This window comes from Oreochromis niloticus, unplaced genomic scaffold (genome assembly GCF_001858045.2).
Source record: "Oreochromis niloticus isolate F11D_XX unplaced genomic scaffold, O_niloticus_UMD_NMBU tig00000753_pilon, whole genome shotgun sequence".
NCBI lineage: Eukaryota > Metazoa > Chordata > Actinopteri > Cichliformes > Cichlidae > Oreochromis > Oreochromis niloticus.
In genome coordinates, this window is record NW_020327236.1 from 5,508 (window position 1) to 17,184 (window position 11,677).

An 11,677-nucleotide genomic window follows, 5' to 3' on the forward strand; every position below is an offset into this window, starting at 1 on the left:
GTTTTATCCCACATATTAAACATGTAACCAAAATTGGATTTTATCATCTAAAAAATATAGCCAGAGTCCGCCCTATTCTCTCTCGGGCCAACACGGAGATGCTGATGCATGCTTTTATTACCAGTCGCATTGATTACTGTAATGCCCTGCTCTCTGGTCTCCCCAAAAAGAATATTTCACCTTTACAACTTTTACAAAACTCTGCAGCTCGTGTGCTGACAAAGACCAGAGGGCGGGCCCACATTACACCGGTTTTAGAATCGCTGTACTGGCTCCCCGATTTTAAAGTTCTTTTATTGGTTTTTAAATGTCTTAATGGTCTTGGGCCTTCTTATCTCTCAGATCTGCTTTTACCATATGAACCCTCGCGGACCCTGAGGTCCTCTGGTACTGGCCTTTTGATTGTCCCTAAAGTCAGGACACATACTCACGGAGAGGCAGCTTTTCAGTGGTATGGTCCTCGTCTGTGGAACAGCCTGCCGGAGGAGCTCAGGGCCGCAGAGAACGTACATGTTTTTAAGAACAGGCTCAAGACCCACCTTTTTAATTTAGCTTTTACCTAACGTTTATTTATTTTATGCTTATTATTCTATCCTGTTATTCTATTTATATTATTAATTTAGGTTTTACCTAATATTTATTAATTTTATTCTTATTCATTTTTTATCTTCTTACTCTATTTATATTTATACTGTATCCCATTCTTATTTATTTTATCTTTTTATCCTGTATATATTCTTATTAGGTCATATCTCCAGTGTTTCCTCGGAGGGGGCTCTCTGCACTGGGGCTGTGATCGACCGTGGCTGCTGGGGCTCTGTGGGTCTTCTCAGCCTGGCTGGGGGGCTTCTTTGCCTCCCTCCTGCTGTGTGCCCAGCCTGGAGGCTGCGGTCTGTGACCGGCTCCCGGTGCAGACGGCTCCCTGTGATAGTGTTTCCTCACCTGGCTCATGTGTGCCCAGCCCAATTTTACTTTTTAAGTGTGTGTCTGTGTGACTGATTGATTGATTGGTTTACAGAATTTAATGTGGTTTTTATACAGCACCTAACAAACTGCAAATTACACATCAGAAGCCATTGCTGCTGCCCTTCACTATTCCCTCTCCCATCTGGAAACGAAGACTTATACATCAAAGTACTTGTTGTTGATTACAGCTCCACCTTCAATACAGTCATCCCTTACAAACTCACTCACAAACTGGCAACACTCTGTGGCTGGCTACTGGACTTTTTGACTGGCAGGCCCCAGTCCGTCAGGATCGGCAACAGGACTTCAGCCAGCATTATTACAAACGCTGGCGTTCCACAAGGTTGCGTCCTCAGTCCCATCCTCTACACCCTGTACACCCACGACTGTGTCACCTCCAACAAAGATAACATCATTTTGAAGTTCGCGGACGACGCTGCAGTGATTGGTCGCATCACTGGAGGGGACGAAGCAGCTTACAGGAGAGAGGTGGCCGGTCTGGTGTCATGGTGTGAGGACAACAACCTCACCCTCAACATTGATAAGACAAAGGAGATAATAGTGGACACGAGGATGAAGAGGAGGCCTCACCAACCGCTGTTTATCCAGGGCTTGAAGTGGAGAGGGTGAGCAGCTTTAGATACCTGGGCGTCTACATCTCTGAGGACCTCACCTGGACACCGAACACCACACAGCTGGTCAAGTCCAGAGTCCAGAGGAGAGCTGCCTCCATCCTCAAAGACCCCACACACACCAACACGGACTGTTCACACTTCTGCCCTCGAGACGAAGGTTCAGAAGTGTGAAATCCAGAACATCCAGACTCAACAACTCCTTCTTCCCCACTGCTATCAGGCTCATGGACAGCTGACCTATTTTTGAACAGTAATAATAACTTTTGCACATCAGGTCATCCTGCATATTAAGCTCATTACTCTTTTACACACATCTCTGTTTCACACTTCAATATTTTGTCTTCTTTTTTGTCTTCATTTATTTATTTTACTATTTGTATTTTATATGTTGTATTTCTATTGTACATATTAATCAGCATCTGTGTGTGGACAGCAAAGAAAGAATTTCATTGCACAGAGAAATGCCTTTTTGTTCTTTGGACACATGACAAAAAACAGTTTGAATTTTGAATCTTGAAATTAAGCACCAAATATCTGTATTTTCCCAGTTTGATAAGACATATTTCAGTACTCCAAAACACTTTTATTAGACTGCCAACATGCTTACAAGTAGTAAATCCAGGTTAGTGGATCATAATTAAACATAACTCTGTGGCAAACGCAGAGTTCAGCAGGCCATCAAGGAAGAAGTGACGTGCATTTCTGCAGCGTAAAGATGCACAAATCATTGTCTCCTTAATCTACAGTCACACAAAGCGCCAGGAAAATCTTTGGTGATGTTCTCAGGTGATTCTGACGCTTACTTCCTCGTGATGTCCTCCACACCATCAACCCTCTGTCCTCCTCACAGCTTCTTCCTCAGCTTGCCTTTCTTATGGCCACCCCTTCCAAAACCTGACTTTTTCACTTCTCCGAGCCACTTTTTGTTCTTGGAGCGGAGCTTGCTCATCCCCCCCGCCCTGCAGGAACTGGTGCGTCTGCTTTTTCTTGCGCTGCTTCATGATCTGATCCTTTGTTTTCAGCTCCGAGCGTGCTTTGTGGTCACCGGAGCTCTGTACGTTTGGACCTCGTCGGCCACGGCCACGACCTGGGAGAGGCACGACACAACAAAGAGGTTGGAGGTTATAGCTTGCAAGGCTGGAAGAGTGACGTTAAGTATTTACTTTTAGACTTGAGTTAAAACATGGCGGCTGATGGTCTATATTTAACAGGCAGACGTGTTTGTGCTATTCATTTTGATGCCGTCCTACCTCTTGCTGGCTTCCTGCCTCCTCCGCCTGTTTCTCCGTCTGATCCAGATCCTGTATCATCAATCTTGTATTTTTTCTTCCACTCCTCATAACTGACATGTTGTCAAGTGATACAACATCTTCACAGTACAGCTTAACATTGTCATAGGAGTAGAGAAGAGGGTCATTAAGAGCAGCACACAGAGAAGCTTTTTGTTGGAAGGATAAAAGTTCTTCCTGTTCTTCTTGTTACTGATAACCTGACAGCTGTCTGTTTTGATCTTCTTCTTCTGGTCTTCTTTTCCCGTTTCTCTCACAAAACGCTTCTTCTTACGGTCCCTAATAAAACAAAGGGGGGAAAAAGACTTTAAATTGTAGTTTTAAATGACCATTTTATGGATATTGAGTCAAACATAGGGAAATTTGTACCATTTCATCATTTTTTTCTGCTGGTTAAGGCGATCGCCTTCATCTCCCATGAGATCAAGGACAGCTGAAGAGGCCTGCTGTTCAAAAGCACTGCCCTCTCCACCGAGACTCAACCTGTCGACGCGTAACACAGGACAAAACGGCATAAAACACAAAGCCATTCACATTTTTTAAAGAAACAGATGCAACAGTTTAATGCCTCACCCTCTCTCAGAGTCAAAGTCTTTAGGTCTGTAAGGGATATAATACTCTTCATCTTTGCCTGACTGCCTTTTTTTCTTGGTCTTTGGTCGTTCTTCACCATCTTCCTGCTGACCTCTTCTTTTACCACCTACCACCTCTGAAAACACCCCCTGGTGGAAATGGAAAGAATTACATGGTACAAAGTGACAAAACATGATACAGAGATCCTACTATCTTCCTCTTCTAGTTTGTATACAACATCAGCTACATCAAAACTGCATTTTATTTTGCTTCATCTCCATCAGACAGCACAAACAACTTTCTCTTTTGACTCAAATGTTGGTTTGAATGAAAATGATGAAACAATCCTGGGTGTTTATTCAACTTGTGAGCAGGTTTCTAATCCACCGTACTATTATTATTGACACTAGTACATGTTCTTGCTGCTGGCGAACTAATACACTTAAGAACATAAAGCAAAGCAAAAAAGTGAAAAGTAGGTCTTGCCTATATAAATAAACAAAAGACAATTGTGAGACTTTGACATAGTAACATCTGCAGTAATATTTACACCTCTGATGACATCTCACAAGGGTTAGCTTTATTTTGAAACCAAGATTGTTTACACAAAGTTTGTAATTGCAGAGAAATACTCCATTTATTTTGGTCATTTCATTTTCGAGCAGGAAGCTCACCTTTTTTGTTATACCCTTTAGATGAATAGAGAGTTTTTTAATTAAATACATATTCTTTAAATAATGTTCCCTCTTATAAAAGTAGGATAATTAAAAAAATTTAAATAAAACAGAAAAATGTCTGTTTTTCTGTTGTCTGTTATATAACATTAGGTATGTTCGTGGCAATTAATTTCTTAATCAGCTAAACAGGTCATTTAAGAACAGTCAAATATTAAGTTAAATTTGAAAACAGTTTAAAAAAAAATATCCCCATTCCAAAATTTCACATGACAATCTCATTGGCTCACGGAGTGATGATGTCACAAGGTCGCCTTAAGAACCTTTAATCCTTTGAAGTTTTTTCCACAAATAGGGGTGAGACACAGCTATTCTTAGTTCGTTTCTTCGCAGCATTTGTGTGTGCAGCCTTCAAACGTTCACCACAGAAAGTTTTGGAAAGCTTTTCAGAGTCGTCGTGTACAACCTTCAACATGTATCCAACAAGACACCAGCCAAAACAAAATGAACACGCCGCTTCTCCTTCCTGGCGTGGCCGGCCAATTTCCCCAAATGACCTCTTATCCATCCAAAGGGCATTACATGACAGTAGGAAGGAAAACTACCACCTCCAGAATAAAATTCAAAAAGTTGAAGAAGAGAAACTTCAACTGGAGGAGAAGTGTAGACAGATGGAAGCGCAAAATAAAAACCTGGAGGAAAGACAACAACGCCAGCCCGACATAGAAATTATTAATGAGGGCTGGGGAATCAGGTTTGGACAAGCCCGAGAGCAGATCGTCTTCTTGATTAAAGAAAACAAGCAGAAGACGGCGGAACTAAAGGAGATGTCCAACCAGCTTCAAGACAGCAAAGCTACTGTTGAGAAGACAGAATGGGATCTCCAATATATGGACCAAATGAATCAGCTGCTCCAAACCAAGTTCGATGAAGCTGTGAAAAAAATAAAGAAATCCTCCAACAGAAGGAAGAACAGGAGACAAAGCAAATAGACTTGCAGCACAAACTCAAAGTCACGGAGGAAAATACAGAATGCTGAAAGAAAAGTTGGATGAAGCACTGTGCCAAAATAAAGTCCTTCTTCAAGAGAAAGTGCAACAGCAAGAAACATTGAAAGAAGAGAAACGTATTGTCAAAGACTTTGAGGGTAAAAATCTAAAACTGCAACAGTTTTGTAATGAACTGAAGAACAAAACAAGTGAACTAGAAGGGGAAAAGGAAAAACTGGACAAAAGATGCTCACAGATGCAGAAAAGGATTGATCACATGGCGAGAAACAACTCCGAGCTCACTAAGGGGATATTGTTGGAATACAACAACTTGAAGCGCAAACACACTGAAATGCAGGCGCAAAAGCAACACCAAGACAAAATACATGACGACCTGCAGCGTACTCTCCAAGACATCCACAGAAGAAATGAGGAGTTAGAAGACATGTACAAAGAAGTACAAGAGAGAAATGCAGACATGCACAAGGACAAGCTAATGCAGGAGGCAACATCCAAAGAACTCAAAGAAAAGCTTGAAGAAAAACAAGCAGCATTAGAAGAGGTGGAGCAAACATGCAAGAAACTTGACAAGCAAAACGCAGAAACAATCGATCAGCTAAGAACCCTCATCTTGGAGAAAAAGGCGCTTGTGGAAAAGTCCATGAAAAAAAAGAAAAAATGCTTCCGCTTGCCCTGGAGGAGGGACTCTGCTGCTTCACCTGATGTAGCCTCATCTTGCTCCACCTCTGTCCTTCCCCCAACCAGTCCCGGCAGTTGACTGTCCCCTCCTGAGCCTGGTTCTGCCGGAGGTTTCTGCCCGTTTAAAGGCAGTTTTTCCTCCCCACTGTCGCCTAGTGCTTGCTCAGAGGGGATTGTTGGGGTTTTCTCTCTTTTACCTTGTTTCATTAGTTACTTGTTTAACATTTTTGTTCTTACTTCGTTTTACCTTGTTTCATTAGTTACTTGTTTAACATTTTTGTTCTTACTTCGTTTTACCTTGTTTCATTAGTTACTTGTTTAACATTTTGTTCTTACTTCGTTTTACCTTGTTTCATTAGTTACTTGTTTAACACTTTTGTTCTTACTTCGTTTTACCTTGTTTCATTGTTACTTGTTTAACACTTTTGTTCTTACTTCGTTTTACCTTGTTTCATTAGTTACTTGTTTAACATTTTGTTCTTACTTCGTTTTACCTTGTTTCATTATTTACTTGTTTAACTTTTTTGACTTGCTTGTTTATAATAAACCAATTGAATTTATCTTTGTGTATTTTTGTCTAATCTTTTCAGAATTTTTCAAAAACATTCATATCTGTCGCTTATTTTCTTCTTGAAACCTCATAAATGGTGAAGGAAAAACCCTGGAACATGGTTTGAAACACTGAAATTGTTTCAGCTCAAACCGCCAAAGTCATACGTGTGTGTGTGTGTGTGTGTGTGTGTGTGTGTGTGTGTGTGTGTGTGTGTGTGTGTGTGTGTGTGTGTGTGTGTGTGTCACAGGTGACACGGTGTCACTGATTAGGTCATCATGTTTAGGCTCATTCACTCGAGAAATTATTTAGGCCAAATCTTTAAAACTGTATCATTGCATACACATTTTCAATTCATTTCAATCACAAATGCAGAAATAATTATTTGCAGTATCTTATCTCATTTATTATGAGAACGTCATGCCTGATCATTTGCACCCACACCATCAAAAATGGGGGCAAAAGGGAGGAGATCGCATTTAATCGGTTATAACAAGAGGTCAGAAATATAAGTGCTGCAGAAACCTCTGAATCTCAGCTAAAAGCTCATGTAAACCATTTCTACAATCACAAAACAAATCGAAGTCACCAAACAGTTAAAAGAGCAGTTACGTCACCATGAATCTGTGGACAGGTAATATCCATATTTTGATTTATGATTTCCTGGAGTTCAATGTGTGTGCTTAATCCTTTATGAAACTGATCTGAACCTGCAACTACAACGATGCAGGGAGGAAAGAAAGAAACAATACTTCACCCATGCTTACATTTAGATCACTCTCCTCCTTTTCTGTGATGTCACAGTCAGCAGTAGTGGTGGGGTTGATTGGCTGCTGCAGCCTGCTTTCTGCAGCTCGGTCCTCTCTCTGCTTGCTGAATTTGTCCACTAGCCGAGTGTCTTTAGAGCGTTTGGCCCGCATCACCTCACTGGCTGGTGTCTTACTACTGGAGTTGATTTCGAAGATGGTCTATTTCAGGAGAGAATTATATGTTTCTTTGCTTATTAGAACACATTTTACCAGAAAATGCAGCGCTGTGACGTGTCTGCATCAAACTCACCGCTTTGGATTTGTAGCTCTTGATGGCATCGACTATTTGAAGGCACTCCAGTTCCATTTTTTCCAGACCACACCCTGAAACAATTAAATCAAATTCTCTTACTTAACTGCCATCAGTTCCTCACTATTCCTTTTGATTATTTTCATAATTTCTCTCTTCTTGTTATAATTTATCCTCCTTTGAACTTACCGAGTACTGGATGGACACCCATGCTGGACAGATCTATGTTTTTAACCCGTCTGATGGACTCCGGCGAGGGGTTTGGCCGCGACTTGAGGTACTGCTTGTAGGCGTTCTCTGAGACACGGAGCAGATTTTGCAGGTCCAGCGAGTTTTCATGAGACGTGATCACATGAGCACTTTCATCATCCAAGATCCTCTGAGGGACTCGACCAAACACACCTTCTGAATCTGGAGTACGAAAAGAAATGCAGACATTTCAATACAGTGACAGATAAAAAGAGCACTAAATAAAGTTTATTAGCAACCTCAAATGTGTAGCACATCAGTTAAACTGTTCATCTGACAGGCATGCAGTAGAGTCTACCTTGTGTGTGTTCAGGTGAAGCAAACTGAACTGGTCGCCCTAGGAAGAGGTAGAGGTCATAGACATAAGGCATTTCATCAGGACAAATCAGACTATAGGCTGTGCCACTTCGGCCCGCTCGTCCCACACGCCCTGATGGAAAAGACAGGGGAAAAAATACTCGTAATGCTGGCCTAATCATTTCAAATTCAACAGTCTGAATCACTTTGTTCATTCTGCATACAGCTGCTCACCAACTCTGTGCAAGAAGAGTTTGGCCTTGGAGGGGAAGTTGTAATTGATGACATTATCCAGCAGGGCGATGTCTATACCACGAGCAGCAACATCAGTCACCAGAAGCACCATGGCTTTCCGGTGCACAAATTTCCCAATGTTGATCTTCCTGGCAGTCTGATCAAGGGCACTGTAGATGTAGGCACACTCTAAACCTTCTGACGACAGCAGCTGGACATCAGAAAAAAATAAGAAGTCAACTAAAGCTCTAGTTTTTAAACAATATTTAACATTTTCACAAATCTATGCTACACTGTTATCTTACCTCCTTTAGGTACTCCACATGGTGTTTGGTGGCAGCAAAGACCACTGTCTGTTCCTGAGGCTTTACTACGTTCCTCAGGAGGTGGAGCAGCAGAGCCGGCTTGTCATCCACACGCAGGTGGAAGAATGACAGCTGATGGAAGTTAGAAGAAATGAAAACATGCTCAAAGCCATGGAAACATCCAGGTGACTGTAAGGACTTTTGCTTTGGGCTTTACATTTAAATCATTCAACATTTCCAGGAGAAGAATACAAAAGGTTTGAATAGCAAGTGTCTGAAGACAGAGCGCCAAGTAGAAAGACCAAGACACTGACACAGAAGCTGATTTGGCATAAGTTAGCATGTAGAGTAGATGCAATAATCCTGTACTGAGGTTGTTAAAAATGTATCAAAACCTTCCATCTAATTTCTGAGATTAAACAAAAGGTAAATAAAACAAAAGCAAGTTCTGCCTTTTTACCTTGATCTGATCACTGAGCTTAGAATCCACATCCAAACGAATCAGAACAGGTTCTGTGCCGCCTGTGCATCGAACCACCTGGGGGGCTCTTCAACTGGTGGGGGAGGTTGTCAAATCCTGCAGGAGATTTCCTCTCTTCAGGAACTCTCTCTGCAGGAGGGGGAGATACAGGAGAGGTGGAGGAAGATCTCAGCCTGGGCGTCTATTGTCTTGTGTAGTCTGGAAGATGAGTGGATGATGGGGTGGGTGCAGTTTTCTCTGTGGTGGGGTCAGGTGGACTGTCCCGGGCTCTGTGGGGCCGGGCGGCGTTGCTGCACTGGGCCCCGGTCCGGATGGGCCTGGGCCCCCTTTCCCTGGCGGGTTGCAGAGTATGGGGTGCCTACTGGGGTCAGCGGGGGAGCTGGCCCCAGGGAGGGGTCACTTGCCCCTCCCTTCCTTCCCTCCCCATCTCCAGCTGCCTCCCTCTTCCCGCTCCACCACAATCACCCACACATGCAGGGCCTTGGGGTAGGGGTGTGTCACCAGGGTGCAGAGGAGACATCCCCCCCTCTGTCCCCTTCTGGCTGCCTCTGCCTCAATTTTATCCCACAACTTAGACATTCACATTACTCACACTCTCATTACACATACATATAGGATCTTGGGGTGGGCACGCTACACGGATTCCAAATTACCATCAGGGTGTACACTTCACCCCTGGCGTCGTTGCCCACCTCTCAATTTTAAATACACGTAGACATTGAGGGCTAGCAGGAGGGGCTATACGCTTACCTGCTGCTCTGGCAGGTAGCTCCATGCCCTCCTGGGTTTTAAATGCACCTTAGAACACACATACATCAACACTACATATGAGCGGGTGGAGGGAGGTTTGGAGTCTTCCTACACCCCGTTCTCTGCAGCCTGCTGGAGCGGGGGGGCTAGGAGGAGGAGTTGGCCGTCCGACTGGGGTCTGGAATGTGGGGCCTCCCTGCTGCTGCGGAGTCAGGGCGTCTGCTTCTCCCCACCGCAGGGAAAAGGGTAACACCACCTGGGTCTGGGCGCAGTTTCCCCCTCCAGGGGCAAGGGTACCTAGACCCGGGGCTTAGAGTACGCTTGGGGAGTGTGATTGTGTGTACAGTGTCTCTCTATGTCTGTCTCCACGTTGGGTGAGTGTTGAGTAATTGTATATGAGAGCATGAGGGTGGGAATAGATGTTTGTATCTGTGTGTGCCTGTTTGTCTGTGTCTATATGTCAGGTTGGGTATCAGACGCCACCTCTCTGGGGACATCTCAGGCCCTCCAAGGTTTGGAGGCCCATCTCCCCCACCACTTCCCCTGCCGGTGGCAGACGCCCTCAGACATCGGTGCGTTGGTGGTTCTTTGTGTCCGGGGTGGGCGCCCAGGTACCCACCGGCTCACTCCTTGGCGGCTGCTTATCGGGGCATGGAGCCTGGGGCTCGCTCGGGCCACTTCGGGGATGGGGTGCCCTTGGCCTCTCGGCCCGGGGCTCGGTCACTCAGGCACAGCTGGCTGCCGGCGGAGCTCACGGGCACGTCACTGCAGCCCCCCCGGCTTCTGCTCCGCGGCTGCTGAGTGACCCCTCATCTGGGACTCTCCTCAGCTCTTTCTGGGATAGTGACGCGGCTGCCCCTCTGTTGGTCTTCCTTGGTCTCTTGTGTTCTGGGGGCCTCTGGATGTCTGGAGTTTTGATCTCCTCCATACCTGCTTCATGCCCTGGAGGACGGGGCAGTGGCCCCCCACACCCTCTAGCAGATCATTACATGAAGGAACCTTTTAAAAACAAGCGCGTTCATGCTCACAGGTGTACACACAGGTGATCACACACACAAACTACACCCTTTTTGGCTCCTACCTCAAAGCACACACTGCGCTGTCGATCTCACGTGCTGCACCATAATGTTTAATATTTAGTATTTACTGTCATATTCCCATATATCATTGTGATCTTGTTTATTACTCTCGTTTTCTTCTGCTTGCTTTCTTTTTTCTTTCTCAACAGGTGATCCAGGTGATCGATATATGTATTTTTTGTCTGCTTATTCTGTTGGTTTTTGTTTTTTGCCCTTTTCCCCGTCCCTCTTCTCAGGTTTTTTTTTTTTTCCCTTTCCCTCTTTCTTTCTCCCCTTTCTTTCCACCAGTCAAGTCTGTCCCGTATTCAGCAAGTGAAAATAAAATAAACAATAAAAGGTGAATCAAATGGACCATTACGGCAAGGCTGGGATGGTCCATTTGGTAAAGTAAATCCGTTGGGCATCTTTCTTCGCCTTTAGACAATAATTCTGATGGCAAAAGAACCAAACGGGACAGGTTAAAAAAAAAAAAAAAAAAAAGAACAGGTTCTGTCAGGCCTGGGAAAAAAGTTTGTATACACCGGTGTGAATATAATTAGGATTATTTGCCTTTAGATGCTAAAAAACATGGAAGCTAAGTTGAATGAATATGTTTTATGATGAGAAAATAAGCCAGAAAAACTTGAGAACCTACACCGTGGAGGGTTAATTTTTTAGATGAACCCAATGTGTAAAGAAAACATTACTTCTTTAGTTATACACAACATTTCATAAAACAGACTGGAACATATATTTGGGATAAAAGCAACTGCACTACCCTGGTTTTAATCATATTTACCAGATAAATTCCAGTTTTTTTACCACATAAAACCAAACAATTTTCTCTTTTTGTTCGGAGCTTAATATTG

At 43.6% G+C, this 11,677-nt stretch overlaps 1 pseudogene; it reads right to left on the reverse strand.

Moving 5' to 3' along the window:
- Positions 1–2,163: 2,163 nt before the first annotated feature.
- On the reverse strand, positions 2,164–11,601 carry LOC102082480 (ATP-dependent RNA helicase DDX54-like; annotated as a pseudogene).
- Positions 11,602–11,677: the final 76 nt, after the last annotated feature.